This window comes from Juglans regia, chromosome 11 (assembly GCF_001411555.2).
Source record: "Juglans regia cultivar Chandler chromosome 11, Walnut 2.0, whole genome shotgun sequence".
NCBI lineage: Eukaryota > Viridiplantae > Streptophyta > Magnoliopsida > Fagales > Juglandaceae > Juglans > Juglans regia.
In genome coordinates, this window is record NC_049911.1 from 7,423,860 (window position 1) to 7,443,870 (window position 20,011).

Here is a 20,011-nt window from a genome sequence, read left to right on the forward strand (position 1 = left end):
CATTCATTCAAAGCTTGCAATCTCTATTCTCTAAGCATTGAGTCTTAACCCTTGTTCATTTTGAGAGAGATACAGTTTGTGCTGTATTGTTTTTATTCCACTCATTGACAAATGTTTTTTGATAACCTACCCACTATCAGCTCTTGTATCAGTAAAATGGTGTGTATAAATCTCGTGCGTGTAGAAGGTGTTCTACATAGGGAATAGTTGAATCACCACGTGTAGGGTGATTGTAAGTGTAGATAGGGGTGTACAAGAACTGACCAAACCGGCCGCAACCTACTGAAACCGACCGCCGGAGTCAGGAACCGGCCGGCGTGCGGTAGATATTTGCTGAAACCGAAGTTTTCTGGTTCGGTATCGGTTCGACCCAGTGAAAAACCGATGAACCGACCGACCGATTCTTTTTTTTTTTCATTTTATACCTATATAAGAAACGACGCCGTTTCATTTAAATGAGTGAAACGACGTCGTTTTAATCCACCTAGTTGAAAAAAAAATAAAGCAAACGGCATCGTTTGGTCTCAACCAAACGGCGCCGTTTCATGATTAGGTTAAGATCCCCCTTCCCCTTTCTCGTTCTCATCCGCCGCTCGTTCTGACTTCTGCGTCTCAGCTCTCTCTTTCAGATTCTCTCGTCTCCCTCTCAGCTCCCTTTCTCTCCGATGCCGTCCCTCTCTTCCTCCATCCATTTGCGCCGTTTCATCCATTTGCATCGTTTCAAGCTTCCATCTCCGATTCGTTGAGGTTTGTTGATGGGGACCATGGTTCTTTTATTTTTCTCAGAGAGGGTACCGATATTGTTGTGATAATGTGATATTTGTTGTGAATCATTTGATATTTGTTGTATATATTGTAATTTTGTGAATTTGTGATGATGAAGTTCGAGTTTACATGTAAATTTGCTCAAACCGAAGTTTTCCGGTTCGGTTTTTGTGTTTCTCATTCCTCTCTCTCTCTCTCTTCACTCCGCCGACAACGCCGACCAACCGACCGGTGGAAAACCGAGACCGACGTCGACGGTTTTCTTCTCCTTCACCGGCCGGTTTCGGTCGAGATATTGAGAATTTTCAGTGTATCGGTGCGGTCTCTGTTTCGACTCTAAACCGAACCGATAGGTCGGTTTTTCACCCCTAAGTGTAGAGGGTGTTTTACATGGATTCTTTATAGCAGTACTACTCAAAGGTGTAATAGGTTTTTATCTCCACCTGGAGGAGGTTGAATAATGAATTTGGGAATACTCAAGGGTAGCTTGAGGCGAGAACGTAGGCAGTGGGGCTGAACCTCATTAAAATACTGAGTTTTCTTCCTCTTACCTTTACTCTTTATATTTACTGTTGCTTCGTATTTTGTTTTTATTTTATATTGTGTATTTAGTTTATAATTGAGGATTTTTAAATACAACCCAATTCAACACCCCTTATTGTGTTAGTCATCAAAGCAACAATTGGTATCAGAGCGAGGGCTCTTTTATAATATTAACTATCTTTTGAGTTAAGATCTAACATTGGATCATGAAAATGAGATAATTCTAACGTTGAATTCAATAACTATAAATCTCCTATATAATGCTCTCGACGGGAATATGTTTAATAGAATGATGACTTGCAAGACAACAAAAGCAATTTGGGAAATCTTGGAAGTTACTTGTGAATGAACTTCACAAGTCAAGGAATAAAAAAATTTATATTCTTACTCATGAATATGAAATATTTAAAATGAATGATGATGAATCTATTTCTAGTATGTACACTAATTTTACTAATATCATAAACAGCTTGACATCTCTCGACAAAGTTTATTTCAACGTGGAGATAGTAAGAAAAATTCTCGACTCTACCAAAATGCTGGGAATCAAAAGTGAAGGTGATTCTGGAAGCTAGAGACCTCAAGAAACTCGAAGTAAATGAATTCATCGGGTCACTTACCACCCATAAGTATACATTGAAAAATGGGGAAGAAGAAGGAAAGCCAAAGAAGAGCTTGGCACTTAAAGTTGTTCCTCTTGAAAGCGAAAGTGATGAACATGAGGAAAGTGATGATAAATATGAAGAAATTGCGATGATAACAAGGAGAATTAAATAACTCTTAAAGAGAAATAAAACTCATTCAAGGAAATCATTCAAAAAGTTTTCCAAGAAAGATACAGGTAAAAATGACTCTTTCACTTGTTACAAATACAATAAGTCTGGACATATCAAGGCGGATTGTATTCTACTAAAGAGAGATCGAAACAAGGGCAAGAAAGTAATGAAAGCTACTGGGATGATGATTCAAATAGCTCGGACAATGAAACAAGCAATGGAGAATCTGCAAATCTTTATCTTATGACTGAAGACAACCTTGAGGTAACAAATCTTGACAATATTAAAACTTCTTCATATGATGAATTGCAAAATATTTTGGAAGAAGTACATGAGTAACTCGAGAAATTGGGTATCAAATAGACTACTTTTAAAAAGAAAAATTCTTCTTTAATAAACAAAATTGATGTTTTAAGAAATGAAAATATTGTTTGAAAGATGAAAATATGAGTTGAGGAAGAAAGTGACTAATTTAGAAAAGATTGTTGAAAACTTTACAAACGGAAAAAGAAATTTTAAAAAACTTATTGGTAGTCAAAGATGTGTTTTGGACAAGGTAGGCTTGGGATACATGCCAAAACAAAAATATAAACCTTATAAAATTTCTTTGATAATTCTTCTAAATCAAAATCCAATATTTAAAATTCTTTTCATAAAAATAAATTTTTCAAAGAAAGATACTATTACAATCAATCAAGTTTTTCATATATGTCACATGCCATCTGCAATTTTTGTAATAGAAATGGTCATAATTATCATGCTTGTCCCATTAGAAGAAAACATACAATGACTATTAGAGTTAAATGGGTACCTAAAAATCTTGCTTCTTGTTATACTAATAAATGAAGGATCCAAAGTATTTGGGTATCAAGAAAAATAATTTTAATTATTTTTGTTGGTATGCATGAAGTCCTCTATAAGTAAAAGTAAATGACTTTATAAATGAAGAGGTATATGTTGAGCAACCTCTAGATTTTGAAAATCTTATTATCTAAATCATGTTTTCAAGCTCACAAAAGTACTATATGGACTCAAACAAGTTCCTAGAGCTTGGTATAAGAGATTCAGTAGTTTCTTGATTGAAAAAGGTTTTTCAAGAGGAAAGATTGACACAACCATTTTCATTAAATACGAAAAGAATGATATTCTTTTGATTCAAATTTATGTGGATTGTAGATGTAAAGTTTGGCGAGGACTAGGTGACTAAGTTGATAAGTTTGTATAGGATTAGGTGACTAAAATGATAGAGTTTATCTTATCAATAAGTTTGAATTTGAATGAATGTAAAATAATTGTTGACTTTATTTTAAACAATATTAAGTTTATCTAGGAGTCTTTAAGGTTGGTTAGATAAGTCAGTAACATGAAATCTGAATTCAAAAAGATTTGCGATTATCCAGAACAGAAGTTGAATATAGTTCAGTAACTACGAAGAAGAGTTATTGCAACATGTCAGCAATCCGTCAGGAGATGTCTTCGCGACAAATTCTGCCCATCAGCAGAATTCTACTTCAACTGAGACTCTTTTCAGATTGTTTATTTAAAGGATTCTACTGGTTAGGATCCATAGGGATTCAGATCTACATATTTTCTAGAGCACTTTCTAGTGCATTGTTTGGTGAGAAAATTCCTTAGTGAATTTTCATATTTGTGATCTCTCTTTGAGTGTGATTGTACTTCGAGTGTGGATGATCATGTGATTGGACTTTAGCACTTAGAGTTTTAGGAGGAAAGACAATATTTGAAGATCGCCAGAGGTTCTGGCTGCTATTGCTGTAAAAGACAAATGGGTCGCTTGTCTGGACAAGTAAGAGAGTCAAGTTGCAAATGTTTCGTAATTGATGAGTACTTGTAATTGATTTTTGAATAATAAGATTGACTTTCCTGGGTTTGGCTGCCCCGTAGTGTTTTACCTTTAAAACGTTATTTAAAGGGTTTCCCTTCAATACCAATCTTAGTGTTATGCAATTTATTTTATGTTATTATTTAATTATTAAATTAATTGCATGCTTGAATACTAACCAATTTGTTGAGTGAATTGGTAGATATTTCTGCTGCATTATAGGGGTACTTGGGTAATTTCAATTTGCATCAGAGCGTGGTTCACTCATTCGAGTATGATCCGTTCCCCTGTTGACTATGTCGCTACATGTTCCGCCACACTTTGATGGGAAAAACTATGCATATTGGAAAGTTCGTATGAGAGATTTTCTCAAATCGTTGGATGAATGAGTGTGGTATTCCGTTGAAAAATGATGGACTAAACTAGCAACAAGTATTGATGCTTGGACAAAAGATGAGATTAGCAACTATAATTGGAATAGCAAGGGACTGAATGCTATATTCATGGCTGTATCTCCGGAAGAATTTAAGAGAAGCTCCATGTGTGAGATAACTAAAGAAGCATGAGACATCTTGGAAGTTACACACGAAGGAACAAAAATTGTGAAAAACTCAAAATTACAATTGCTCAGTTCAAAATTTGAAGAGATTAAGATGTTGGAAGATGAAAGTTTTAATGATTTTTATGCTAAGCTTAACGATATTGTTAATTCTAGATTTAATCTCGGTGAGAAGGTGGAAGATTTAAGGGTCGTGAGAAAGATTTTGAGGTCTCTACCTAAAAGATTTCGGCCTAAGGTTACTGCCATTGAGGAAAGTAAGGATTTGGATACAATAAAGGTTGAAGAGCTGGTCGGTTCCTTACAAACGTATGAATCCTCACTTCCTCAAACAAGAAAAAGTAAGTCCATTGCTTTAAAAACAATAAATGATGATCAAGATGATTTTTCTGATAAAGAAAGTTTGAATGATGAGGATATAGATCTCACTGCAAGGAAAATCAGAAAATTTTTGTTTACCAAGAAAGCTAGTGGAAAGTAAAAACAAGTTAAGGAATTTCCTGCAAAGAAAAAATATTATGAAAAATGGAATATAGAAAAATCTAAGCAAAAAGATAAAGTGAAGTGCTATGAATGCTTATGTTATGGTCATATAAGAATTGAATGTCCAAACTTTAAGAAAAACAAAGGAAAAACATTAAATATCACACTTAGTGAAAATTTAGAATCTAAAAATTCAAGTTCATCATCTGATGATGAAAATTCCTTTGTGACTTTTTCTACTGTTATTAATGATTTTTATGATATTGTGGATATAAAATCTGAAAGTGAATTTGATGATAGTGACTCGGATATATCTATTGTTGATGCTGACCATGAGTTGAGTGTACATGAAGCTTATAATGATTTATGTGAAGAAGTGGTCAAGTTGAAAAAACTCAACAAGAATATGTACAATAAACTCACAGTTGTGGAGAATAAAAAGAATAACCTTTCCGAGATACTGAAAAATTCTGAAGTTGAGATATCAAGATTGAAGGCTCAAAAGGCTACACTTGAAAAAGAATTGGAAAAGTTTCAAGAGTGCAAGCAAAAAACAGCAACACAAAAATTAAAAGAGATGTTGAGTTTTCAAAGATCTAGTTGTGATCACACGAGTTTGGTGTATATGACTTCCCATGGTATAGAACTTAAAGGCTCATCATCCACTGCCACTTCATCAAAAAGTATCATGTTTGTTAAAGGAAGTCAAGATGAGGAAATTCCAAACAAAGCCGTGTCTAAAACTCATGTTCCAAGAGCCTCACATGATAGATCAATGACAAAGAAGCCCAACCAAGGTAAGTCCGAAGGTAAGTTTACTCCTATTTGTCATCATTGTGGTATTTTTGGCTATATAAGGTTATATTGCTTTAACTTGAATAAAGGGAAGAAAAATGGAGGTGAAAGAAAACTAAAAAAGAAGGGAAAGACTCTAGAAAATCAAGTTGATGAGATGAGTCAACAAATTACCTTCGTAACTCTAAAGCTTGGTGAACTAGCAAAATTTTGCTTTCACAATAAAGAAAAGATCATACAAAGTGGTATTAATGAAAATAATAGGCCAAAATTTAAAGTAAAGTGAGTGGTCAAAGAAGATGTCGTGTCACATTAATTGATAGGACCAGTTGCATATTCTTGCATGTTCTTCCATTTCATTTATTAGTCTAAGACATGCACTTTATTTTCTGTTTTATATTTCTGTTTTGCTTCATGTTTATGTTTTTCAGTTTTATATAAGAAAAAATTAAAATATAAAAATCAATTTGGTTGGTTTAAGTTTTTTTTTTTTTTGTTTTGTTTGAAAGTACATGCTTAATATGTCAAAGTTTGAGTACTTGTGTTCTCACATGGTAAATTTTTGAGCTTATGCATCTCTCTACTTTGAGCAGTTCACTTTGTGCATACTAACCCTTTGGGTCATATTGACAAAGTTCATTTGCAAAGTACTGTGAGAAACTTATATGTATGCACCTTATAATTAAGTTCCATATTTATTATTAAGATACTCATCATAGAGGAAGTTCATGCCTTAAATTGACTAATATCAGTTGAACCTAGTACAATAATAAAAAGATCTTCCCTTGCCAAACACAAATAGTTGATCCATATAGAAAAAGTCTGTTATATCATTGTGAAAAAAGACAAGCACCATACACGATCTATCCCTTAAGTTCTTGTAGAAATAATCGTGGCTCAAATCATTGTGGACAAAGATGAGCAACAAAAATAGACATGAAAAGGGTTGTGCAAACTAGTGTTTGGAGGAGATGCTCATGTATCTAGGCCCTAGCATAAAGTTTGACTTTTAAGGTGAGTAACAAACTCTTGTGAGCATCTATAAGAAGCAAAACATCCTAAATAAAGGTCTCAAAAATATATTGAAGAAAAAAGATATAAAAGTGCTATGATATAAGGTTACTTACTCACACACTCACATGAACTTTGACATTAATGATCTTATAAGGAGTGAACATCCATAGTGAGTGTTGCAAATAAGAGAATGTACTCTATTGAATTTATTTTGTGAGTGATATTATGCTTGAACTAAGATGCATCTAGGCATGTTACTTGTTTCACTGTTTATGTATAAAAGAAAAAGATTATTTTTTTCTATTTTTTTCTTATCATTTTTATGAAAAATAAATAAAGTGATAAAAATATAAAATATAATTTTTGGTTGGGTAAGTGTTGGATGGTGGTTTAATTCTGGGACTTGGCTTCTGATATATTGGCATAAGTCCTAGTGATGGGTCTCTGTTTTGTTTCTAAGTCCTAGTGGGACTCTAAGGCACAAAGCACGTGCACGGTCCTTAGTCACTTAAGTGACTTAAGTCACACGCGCAGCCCCCGAATCGATTTCTCTAAATCTTCCAATTCATAGCTCACGGTTCTCTATATTCAAGCCGTAGCCTTCCTCATCTCTTCCATAACTTCTTCGATTTACTTGAGAGAAATACTTGGGTCCGAGTTCCTTAACTAAAGGCTCTCAATCACGGACTCACGGTAAAATTTTGAATTTATTCAAATCGCTCTCTCCTTCCAGTTCTAGATTTCGACACATCAATATCTGAAAATTGGGATTTTGATTGTTAATTTATGATGTTGAGGCTGCGATTTTGATTAGGCAGAGTGGGCATTGACATAGTTGATCATATGAGAGTATTTTATCATGTATTGAGGATGATTTTTTGTGAGTTATGTGATTATACATTTCAATTTTATCTCAGTGCATACCAAGTGTTTGATTTTTTGTCTCAACCAAGTTGTCTAAATCATTTGCTCATTGATTGATATACATTCATGCTCATATATCAGGTGCATTTTATCCATAAGAAGTTGAGACGCATGAGAGTTTTTTTATCATGAATTTCTTAGTTTTTTCATCTCGGCACACATAAGTGGTATTAATTCTCTTATAGGTATTGTCAAATTACTGACAAAAAAGGGGAGTTCTAGAGCAAATTAAAATATTTTGGTATTGTGAATTTTATGGAGAGTTTGAGTAGTGTGTTGTTGAGGTGGAGTTATAGAATTTGCTGCTGAAATGAATTTGTTGAGGGGGAGATGAATGATGTTAAATGGGAGAAAGTTTATTTTTGCTGGACATAATTTAATGTTGGACTAAAACAAGATTAAACTTTGAATTAATTTTTAAATCTTGTGAAATATAGTTTAATTCAGTTTCAAGTCTAATTTCATTGTTTTCAAGTGAATGGTTTGAACTGAACTTATAATATTAGTTAATGATGCTTCACGAGATCTTGGTCTACTGGTTGTGTTTGTCTCAGGTACACTTTGCATTCCTCAAGTCGACTTTGTCACCAATCGCCAAATGGGGAGATTGTAGATGTAAAGTTTGGCTAAGACTAGGTGACTAAGTTGATAAGTTTGTATAGGATTAGGTGACTAAAATGATAGAGTTTATCTTATCAATAAGTTTGAATTTGAATGAATGTAAAATAATTGTTAACTTTATTTTAAATAACATTAAGTTTATCTAGGAGTCTTTAAGGTTGGTTAGATAAGTCAGTAACATGAAATTCGAATTCCAAAAGATCTGCAATTATCCAGAACAAGAGTTGAATATAGTTCAGTAACTACAGAGAAGAGTTATCGAGACATGTCAGCAATCCGTCAGGAGATGTCTTCGTGACAGATTCTGCCCGTCAGCAGAATTATACTTCAACTGGGACTCTTTTCAGATTGTTTATTTAAATGATCCTACTAGTTAAGATCCACATGGATTCAGATCTACATATTTTCTAGATCACTTTCTGGTGCATTGTTTGGTGAGAAAAGTCCTTAGTGAATTTTCATATTTGTGATCTCTTTGAGTGTGATCGTGCTTCGAGCGTGGATGATAGTGTGATTGGACTTCACCCCCTAGAGTTATAGGAGAAAAGACAATATTTGAAGATCGCCAGAGATTCTGACTGCTACTGCGGTAGTGTCTGGGCAACTAAGAGAGTCAAGTTGCCAAGGTTTTGTAATTGACGAGTACTTGTAATTGATTTTTAAATAATAAGATTGACTTTCCTAGATTTGGCTGTCCCGTAGGGTTTTACATTTAAAAAGTTCTTTAATGGGTGTTCTTTCAATACCAATATTAGTATTATGCAATTTATTTTATGTTATTGTCTAATTATTAAATTAATTGCATGCTTGAATACTAATCAATTTGTTGAATGAATTGGTAGATATTTCCGTTGCATTACAGGAGTACTTTGGTAATTTCATGGATGATATAATATTTGGTACTACTAATGAAAATATATGCCAAGTTTTTGTTAAAAGTATGTAGGAAGAATTTGAAATGAGCATGATGGGAGAACTTAACTTCTTTCTTGGATTGCAAATCAAGCAAGTAAAAAAGTGAAACATTCATTAATCGGTCAAAATATATCAAAGTATTATTCAAAAAGTTTGAGATGGATGGTGCAAAGCAAATTGGAACACTAATGAGCCAACCCACCAAACTTGATAGAAAGCGGTAAGCCAGTTGATTCAAAGGTATATCGAGGTATGATTGGTAGTCTATTATATTTGACAGTCAGTAGACCAGATATTATGTTCAGTGTATGCTTATGTGCATGTTTTCAATCATCTCAAAAAGAATCTCATTTGATTATAGTTAAGCGCATTCTTAGATATCTTGTTGGTACAATTGACATAGGGTTATGTTATCCTAAGTACATTTCTTTCAATCTAATTAGCTACTCAGATGCAGATTATTCTGGTTGCAATGTTGACCGAGAAAGCACTAGTGGAACATGTTATTTCTTAGGTCATGCACTTGTTTAATGGTTTGGTAAAAAGCAAAAATCGGTTGCATTCTCTACTGCTGAGGCAAAATATGTTATGGTGGGTAGTTGTTGTGCTCAAGTTCTTTACATGAAACAACTCGAAGATTTTAAGCTCATATACAATCACATTCTAATAAAATGTGATAATAAAAGTGCTAAAAATCTTTTAAAGAACCCAATACAACATTCTATAACTAAGCATATTGAGATGAAATATCATTTTCTTTGAGATCATGTGCAAAAAAAAACAATATTGTACTAGAATTCACAAACACACACGATCAGTTGACTGGCATTTTCACAAAACCTCTACCAGAAGATAGACTATGCATGATTAGAAGAGAAATAAAAATAATGCATGCCATGAATATCTGTTAAATAATTTTATTATATTATTTCAAATGACGTACAAAAACTTGAGACTTTTAGCTTTATTTTTTAAGCGCTTTTGTTCTTCATATATCAACATGCTATCCTTATCTAAAGGATTAGACGGTTGAAATGAAGAGTCAAGCAATGATTTTATATCCTTATTCTTTTGTTTTAAGTCTTCTATTTTTTTGTTAGACTCGTGAGCAAGTTGTTGAAGTAAATAAATCTTCTCATTAAACTTTTCAATCTCACAAGTTTTGGACTGCAATCGCCAGGAAATTGCAACAATGGACGATGAGTATCGAGTACCGAGACTCACAAGTTCATAAATGGCATCATTATCTTATTTGTTAGTCAGATCACTCTCATGCTGCATCATGGCACCTATGGTAGATGCATAAATAATTGGTGGTTGAGTTGTAGAATACCTCATATAGTGATCAAGGGGATTGTTGGAAGAAGCTTGTTGAGCCATCGCGTAAAAAAAAAAAAAAAAATAAAAAATAAATAAATAAATAAAAACAAAAACTTAGAGAGTGAGAATGCAGATGGATCACAGAGAGTAAAGAAGATTTGATGCGAATTAGATGAAACTTAAGACTGATTTTAAAGAGATAGAAATGAAAACAAGACAAGCTATCATTTCTTTACATTTTACCTAGTAAAAAATTACAAGATATGCTGGATGCATATTGTCAAAAGTTATTTAGCTAAGCTAGCAAGATTAATTGCAGACTGTCTTTATTTTTCTTGTAAATGCTGAACCACTGTTATTATCTTCTGATGTTGATTTTGTATTTGAACTCTCTCTTGTTCTAGCTCCTCTATTCGTGGTTGTAAGTCATGAGCGTACTAATCCACAAATTTATTGAACTCTTTGTTTTCTTACTTTAACCTTTTATTATTTCTATCTTTATTAGCAAGCTTTTGACGTAACTCAGATATTTGACTGTTAAGTTGATAAACCTCACTCACCCTCACTAGTAACTTCTGAAACATGGCCGTAATAGAGGCATCATATTAAGCACGAAGTATTTTTGATTCTGCAACAACCTCATAATTAGTCCTACCAGAAAAATGCATCTATGCTCCTATCGTGGTGTTGACAGTCTTAGGAGAGAAAATTGGTGATTGAGGTGTAACGGGTTTCTAATTCAAATCTGAAACATTAATGGAAGAAAGTTGCTTGGCATACTATCGTTCTGGATAAACAGAAACTAAGTCAATGAATAATGTTAGATTTTTTTTTTTCCATGAAAATGGTCATTTTAAAAAGAAACTCAAAGCTTTCAAATCTTTGCAAAATCTCATTTTTCAACAATATCAAGCAGATTTAAATCTCCTTCCGCACTAAGTTGATAGAGCTAGGTCTCAAGGCTTTGCAACACTTGCCGGGCTTCGGGCAGCTCTAATTATTCAATGCTCCACAACTTTTATAACTGCACAATTCTTATCAGTCCATTGGTTACTACGGTTCCTTTTTAATGATGCCAAAAGGGGAAGAAGTTTTAGAATAAGAACATTAACATGTTCTTGTCAATGCTCTGTTTTAAATTAAAATCCCTTGAATTATTAAGCTTGTCATATATGCTTGGAATTATGTTTATCTATTGCTTGAAAAACTAATGTACATTCTTAGGGGGAGCTTAAGTATTACTACATGTTTCAGAATTCTACTAAGTATTTATCATCATAAAAAGGAGGAGATTGTTGAACCCAAGGTTTCAAACTTCATATAATTATATATCTACATATGGATTTTAATGATAACAAATAAATTCAAGAGTCTTAAGCTCAAGTTGTCTATATAATTGAGTCAAGCACATCAACGAATCAAGCATGGGCAAGAAAGAGAACAAGCTTACAAATAAAGCTCTTAAAGTAATTTTGTACATCTCTCGAAAAAATTCGAAATTGGATTAGGGCTCAAAATGAATATTTTCTCATAAAGCAACAAATTGCATTTTCCACATGTGCATGACATATTTGAAAATTAAAAGTTTGAAATTTGAATTTTTGAAACTTGATTGATTGTCATCTTTCACATGTACATAACATGATTAAAAGTTTAAATTTTGAATTTTTGAAAGATGATTGATTGTCCATGCCTTGTTTGAAAATTTTGAAAAGTAGTTAATGCTATTTTTGACATGTAGAAGGTAGACGATTTTGTTAGAAAATTTTGAGAAGTAAATAATGTTTATTTTGTCATATGTAAAAAGTAAAATATTAGGTTTGAAAATCTTGAAAAGTAATTGATGCTCTTTTTGACATATACAAAAGGTAGATATTTTGTTTGGAAATTTTAAAAAGTAAATAATGCTCATTTGGTCATATGCGAAAAGTAAAAGATTATGTTTGAAAAATTTGAAAAGTGAATGATAATTACAAAAAAGAAAAACTTTTATTTGAAAATTTTGAGAAGTGAGTGATGCTCATTTTTAACATGTGAATATTTTTATATTTGAAAATGAAGTCTTATATGCTTATAAATAGCTCATTTGAGATCTTCAAATTTAATACACTAAAAATACAAGAGCATACACACATCAATTGTAAGTTTTACGACATTCATTCAAAGCTTTCAATCTATTTTCTAAGTATTAAGCCTTAACCCTTGTTCATTTTGAGAAAGATATAGTTTGCGCTGTATTATTCTTGTTCCACTCATTGAGGAGTATTTTCTGATAACGTACCCACTATCAACACTTGTATCAGTAAAAGGGTGTGTATAACCCTTGTGCATGTAGAAGATGTTTTATACAGGAAATAGTTGAATCACCACGTGTAAAGTGATTGTAAGTATAGAGAGTGTTCTACACAGATTCTTTGTAACGGTACTGCTCAAATGTATAATAAATTTCTATCTCCACCTGAAGGAGATTGAATAATGAATTTGAGAATTCTCAAGGGGTAGCTTGAGACAAGGATGTAGTCAGTGTGGCTGAATCTCGTTAAAATACTGAGTTTGCTTCCTTTTACCCTTACTCTTTATATTTACTGCTGCTTTATATTTTCTTCATATTTTATATTGTGTATTTGATTTTTATTTGCGAATTTTTAAATACAACCAAATTAACCCCCTCCTTGTGTTAGTCATCTTGGAAATACTTTTGTACATAGAAACATGTCTAGTTTCAGTTCATTGACACTTGTTTTTGTTCATTGAAGGAAAAAATAATGTTTTTGTTTATTGATGGTCACATCGTAAAATATGAAATGCCATTAGACTCCAAGTCAAAGCCATGGAAACATAGTAAACCAAAACCTCTATGTAGAGAGTCAAAACTACCAACTACACAAAACTACCATTATGTATGACAGTTCGACTCTAAGGTAGACGGAACAACCCAAACATAACACATCTTTCCTCCTCACTAGACAAGAATAGATAAACAATATGCCAAAATAGAAACAGTAGAGAGTGACGCACAACCTCAGATCTGTGAACGAAATTCATACCAGTTCATCCTCAAAATAAATAAATAGCAAAGCATTTACCCAAATTGCACACGGTAGTGGCAAATTTGTTCACACTAGAGAGTGATGCCATGTAGGGTAGAGCCGGGCCGATTCATAGAGGAAATCGTAAAACCTTCTGGACGATGTTTCACCGGCAAGGAAAGGGATTCAACACATCAAAGGTCCTTGCAATGCAAAACACATGGTGATTTAATCACTTGAGGAAGAGAAAATAAGAATCGCAGAAGAGGGAGAGAAGAGCGAGGAAGACGACGACACAGGGAATGCATAGAGAATAAGGAGAAAAGAGTGAGGAAGAGAGACTTATGTTTGGCCTGGAAGACGACGACAACGAAGACGGCGACAATGCAGATGATTGCAGGAGAGAAGGGGACACTCGCGAGTTGAAGAAGAGCGAGGTAGGGATGTCTGGGTGGCTTTTGGGTTAAAGAAAGAGAAAAGAACAAGGGAAAGAGAAAGGGGGAGGTTGATGAAATGATAAAATACTTTGATCCAGTGTGAATAGTAGCTCGCCAACTTTGGAGAGCACCCAAGAATTACTCTAGCTCATATGTTGAGATTTGGACCATTGGCTAGTCCAATGTGGAAGCTTTTTGACAAATATAGCCAAATTATGGACTTGCATTGGCATTTGGGTAGGCTGTTGCCAATGCTCTAAGCGGGTCTTGTGTCGCTAAATGCTACTGTCTGCATTTTGTTTCAATCGATACACGCATTTGCATTCGATAATATTCATCTGAGGAGTGGTTGGAACAAGTTGCAGGCGGTCCGAAAGGCATAAGACAAATCTTTTTTGGGCACATGAGCATGAGCCATAAGAGAGTCTAGTTTCAACAAGATGATGATGTTTGCATTCAACGAAGCCATTTTGCTCATGAGTGTGCGGACAAATGATTCTGTGATGAATGCCAAGAGATTTCAAAAAGTGATGTAATTTTCTATATTCCCCACCCCAATCAGTTTGAACTGATTTGATTTTGCAATCAAATTGTCGTTTAACAAACTTTTGAAAAATGTAGAAGGTAGGTTTCACTTCAAATTTTTTGGTCAATGGATAGAACCATGTAAATTTACTGAAATAATCTAGAAAATAACATAATAGCGATAGCCTTCAATTGAGGGTTCAGGAGAAGAGCCCTAAACATCAGAAAAAATTAAATCCAAATGTTTTTGAGAACAAGATGGTGACAAATAGAAGGGTAGATTATGACTTTTAGCTTGTTTACAAGAATTGCAAATGGCAAAAGTCTTATTGCTAGAAATAGGAAGTTGATTTGAAAATAAAATATGCTTGACTAGTGCATTTGTACACCTCACGATGTTGCTGTGAGGGAAGGTCCCGACGTCCTGTTCGTGCAAGAAACGAGATTGAAGACTCATGCAGTGGAAAAATGTAAGTATAAACTTGGCTTTTCTCATTACTTTGTAGTAGATTCTATGGGAACGAGTGGGGGAATTGCTCTGTTCTAGAGTAAGGAAGTAGAAATTGACATTCAAAGTTATTCTACAAATCATATTTTGGATGCTTTGATTAAAAATGTTGGGGCCATTAGAATTAATTTTTGTCTTACCGGGGTATATGGTCCTCCTGAGGCTCACAAACGCTATAAGATATGGAAGGATATTGTACGCGGATTACATAGGAGTAGAAATGAGGCATGTCTATTGTTGGATGATTTTAAAAAGATATTAAGCCAGGCTGGGGAGGAGAATGAGATCTGAGAAACAAATTGCTGATTTCAGAGGTGTACTTCAAGATTGTTCTTTGAGAGACTTGGGATTTAGAGGGCCACGGTTCACATGGTGTAATCGTAGAGAAGGAAAACACTCTATAAGTGAAAGACTAGATAGGTTTCTTGCTAATACACTGTGGTGTTGTGAGTACCTAAATGCAAGTGTTTTCCATGGGTCCGCATATTCAGATCACTTGCCAATTTGGATTGAGGTTGATGGGGAAAGAATCCTACGAGGGAGGCCTAAGTTGTTCAGATTTGAGGCTGTGGGTTGGGAAGAAGGGTTGTGAAGATATTGTTAAAGAGACATGGAGAGCAAGGGGTGCTAGTAATGATACGACTGCTGTTATGAACAAAATTTCTGAGTGTGGACAGAGACTTCAAAAATGGAATCAACATCATTTTGGTAGAGTCAAACTAAATCTGAGAAAGGCCCAAAATAGACTACAACGATTGGAAATCAGTGATCCCCGGTGCACTGACAAGGAAGGCCTCGTAGCTGCTAGAAAGGAAGTTCACCTATGGATGGAGAGAGATAAACTGATGTGGCGTTAGAGATCCAAAGCTCTGTGGCTAAAGGAAGGAGATCATAATTCTAAGTTCTTCCATGGTAAAGCTACAAACAGGAGAAAAAGGAATCAACTCCTTAAGATTCAAAATGACCATGGAGATTGGCAGCAGGGGGATGAAAGAGATTGCGTTATTCTAGATTTCTTTACGAAGCTGTTTACTATTGCTGATCAAAGAGGGTCTATGGAGTTCTTGGGTAGTTTGAGTGGAAGAGTGACTAGCCAAATGAATGAAGGGTTAATTGCAAGATTCTCTGAGCAAGAGGTGGTATAGGCACTAAAATAGATGCATCCTTTGAAAGATCCAAGCCCAGATGGAATGGCACCATTGTTTTATCAAAAAAAAAAACAACATTCTTGACTTGTTGAAGAGATGGATGCCCACGCAGACTGTGCCTAGTATCAAGAGAGGCTCATTCTCCAAGAACGGTGGATTTGAGTGGCACGGTGGATGAAATTGGTTGAAAAAAGTATAAAGTCCATCTTTAGTTGGTCTATGGAGGAGGAGATTACTTGTGTTGAGGTCCTTCACACAAAAAAATGATGGATGAAATTCAAAAAATACATGATTGTCACGAATAAATTTGCTAACCGACACCAAATGTTTTTGAATTGAAGAAATGTTCAAGAGTTGTTTGAGGAATAATTTTTTCGAAGGGGATAAAAATTTAGAGGCACCATGTGATGAATAGGCAAACTTGCATAATGTTTTACTCTTATTTGATCTGTGCCAGCATAGTTATCAGTTTGGAGTGTTAAATTGTTGAGATCAGAGGTAAAATGGTGAGTTGTTGCAATATCGTGGTACCAACTTGAATCAGTTGAGGATGGTGTGATTGACATGTGAGCTTGTGGGCTGTTGTTCTACTCAACTTGGTAAGCAAAGTCGAAGCGGTGGTAGCATTTGAGTGCAATATGGCCAGGTTTATTACAAACTTGGCAAATTGGGTGGACCCATTAAATGACTGATTGCGTCCACGCCCCCGTCCTCATGAATGATTATTGGACTGGTTCTTGGTAGCAGGTGTTGAGCCACAACGTTTCTATGGTGTGTAGAGTGTCGAGAAACCGTACTTGTCGTAACATTAAGAAGGTTTACGACAATTTGCTACTATTCTAGTCAAAGCTCATAATTGAGAAGATGGTCATATGTCTCCTAAAGATTCATGGGTTCAGGTCGAGTTGTGAGGGAGGTTATAAGTGGATCATAATCCGAACCAAGGCCTGCAAGGATATAACTAATGAGCTCACAATCAGTGAGGGGTTGGCCTATGGTGGCTAAGGTGTCAGCATAAGACTTCAGCTTCTGGAAATCAATGGAGTTGCTGCCTTTTCTTGAAGAGGATAAATTTACTCGCAGATTGATTACTCAAGCATTGGACTGAATGAAAACATGTTCTCCAGTGCATGCCACACTTTTTTACAGGAAGTGTGAAGACCAATTACGTGAGCCAAAATATCTTCAAACAAGGAAGAAACAATGGCCGAAAGGAGAAGTTGGTCCTGCTGCTACCAACGATGATATTCGGGGTTAGGAGTAAAATCTGAACCAGTGGTATCATTGGCAAGTGCAGGAAGCAGCAGAGGACGTGTCGGTATGGAGCCATCAACAAAACCAGACGAGTGCAGTCCCTTCAGACAGGGAACCAGTTGGGCTTTCCAGAGGAGATAGTTTTCTCGGTTAAGTCTTATGATAATAAGATGAATGATGTTTATGTGAGGGAGAGGTGAGACAGAGGAAGCAAGGGAGGAGCCCTATGGTTGAAGAGATTCCATGGAAAAAAAAGGAGGAACGATGATGTTAGTCGTGAATGGCTTTGGACACCATGAAATAGATTGAAAAAATATTGTCTCTATATTGATAACTGATACACATGATGACAAATATATAGAAGTGTAATCCCATAATTCTAGGAGAGAAGATATCAATAAAAAAGATAAGATAGCACAGGATGGATGGATGATTTGTGGAGCTAGTTGGGGGCTTGATTTGCGGAGCTTATTGTTTGCACATGAGTTGGTGGAGGTTTGACCGAACCATTTAATGTAGAGGATATTGCTGGCATGATGCATGGGAACAAATTGTGCACTACCAATACCAATTTCTCTTTCTTTGACGTCGCCTCAGGCAGAAAGAGTCCATATCACATTCAAGTATTTTCCTTTCTCATTTACATGTCTAGGAAATGTCCGCCAACCTTAAATTATACGGACCACACACTTCTGAGGACTCATATTCTGTACATTTTGATGCTTTTTTAATGTTTTTTTTTTAATCTTTTATTTGGAAAGGGGTTACTGTAAATTTGAAGCGCTGGGACACCGTCTAGAAGTGTGTTTCATCTTGGTTATTTTTTTTATAAGTATATATTTATTAATATCAATAGGCGTAACCAAGTACATTGAATGTATACAAGAGAAAACACCTAACGAGGAAATAGAAATAGATACAAGGAAATCATGCACATTAAGCCTATGATATAGTTTCATTGGCCAGACCTTAAGAAAGATGTCAAGCAATTTATTAGACGTTGTGATTTGTGCCAAAGAGTTACGGTAGAAAATACTCTGCCGAATGGGTTACTGTAGCCACTACCAGTGCCATACCAACCATGGACATATATCATTATGGATTTCATTGAGGGGCTTCTAATTCAAATGACTTTAACAACTTGTGGGTAGTTGTCGAGAGACTCACTCAAACCCCTAAAACATCCCTACATTGCCAAGACAGTGGCTGAGTAATTCCTAAAAAATGTGTTTAAATACCATGACCTACCCAACTCAATCGTATTGGACCGAGATAATTCTGTTACCAATATGTTTGACAAGAGTCTTTTCACCCTCCAAGGGGTGAAAATGAACACGAGTACTCTATATCATCCCCAAAGCAATGGACAGACAAAATCTGTCAACAATCTAAGGTGCTTCACGGGGGATCGACCAAAGGATTGGTCTATCTGGGTTCCCCTATCCAAATGGTGGTACAACTCTACTCAACACCACTCAACCAAACTTGCCCCCTTTGAAGCCCTCTATGGGTATCCTCCACTGCGACTCGTCAGTTATGTGCTGGGAACTGCCCATTTGGAGGCTGTGGAAGTCAGCCTTTGAACTAGAGACCAGATCTTACAGATTTTGTGTCATAACCTACACATGGTACAAGAAAGAATGAAAAAGTATGCTAACCTAAGAAGTAAAAAACAAGATTATAGTATCGAAGATTGGGTGTACCTCCATCTTCAACCCTACTGGTAGATCTCTGTGTCTCACCGCCGAAATCTAAGCTAGCACCCAGGTATTTCGGGTCCTTCAAGATCGTGCAAAGGATCGGCCATGTTGCTTATAGACCCAATCTGCCAGCCACAACACGAATACACCCAACCTTCCACATCTCACAATTCAAGAAGAAATTGGGAAATAGGTTCACTACTGTGTCGATGCTTCCTCCAGTAGACTCCATGGACGTTTTGAAGTAGGAACCCGAAGAAGTTTTGGGGCACCTTTTGACGAAGGCCCAGAACTGAGCACAGGTAGAACTCCTGGTCCAATGACAAGGACATGATGTAGACGATACTAAATGGGAGCCCTACGACCAATTTAAAGAAGCATATCCGTACCTTGTGGGCAAGGTTGCTTGAAGGGGGAGGGTTTGTCAATGGTGTGAAGGGAGATAGAGATTAGGTAGGATCTAGAACTGAAGTTTCAAGAAGCACAAGGAAGAACTGAAGCTTGCCTAACCTTAAGGCTCATGGGCCTCACTATGTTATTTCTTTATGCTTTTAGTCTTATGTTATCTTAGTTGGACCTTAGTGTATCAGTTAATGGGCTTAGGGCGTAGGCTTTATTTGCAGAATGTTATTTACTTTGTTGTTCGGCCGAGGCCCGTGATAGGAACAATACCGTTAGAATATACCAGCCATATGAAATGAACAGTGATACTCTGCAAAAATCATCCAGAAAGAGAAGGAAGGATTCTTATTTCTATCTTTTCTCTCTTTTTTCATTAAAAAAAATTAATTTACATTTCACAAGGAATTGTTACGGAGAGAGATATTTTATAATTGGTACTGCTAAGTGTTT

The 20,011-nt window shown here is 35.3% G+C and overlaps 1 long non-coding RNA gene and 1 other non-coding gene across 2 annotated transcripts; both read right to left on the reverse strand.

The window, feature by feature from the left end:
• Nucleotides 1–17,053: 17,053 nt before the first annotated feature.
• Nucleotides 17,054–17,192, reverse strand: LOC118343921. The gene has a single exon (XR_004797708.1). It is a non-coding gene; the product is annotated as a small nucleolar RNA Z247 (small nucleolar RNA).
• Nucleotides 17,193–18,372: 1,180 nt separating this feature from the next.
• LOC108993510 lies at nt 18,373–19,664 on the reverse strand. Its single transcript, XR_001996514.2, has 2 exons — nt 19,163–19,664; nt 18,373–19,078 (listed from the first exon to the last, which is right to left on the reverse strand). It is a non-coding gene; the product is annotated as an uncharacterized LOC108993510 (long non-coding RNA).
• Nucleotides 19,665–20,011: the final 347 nt, after the last annotated feature.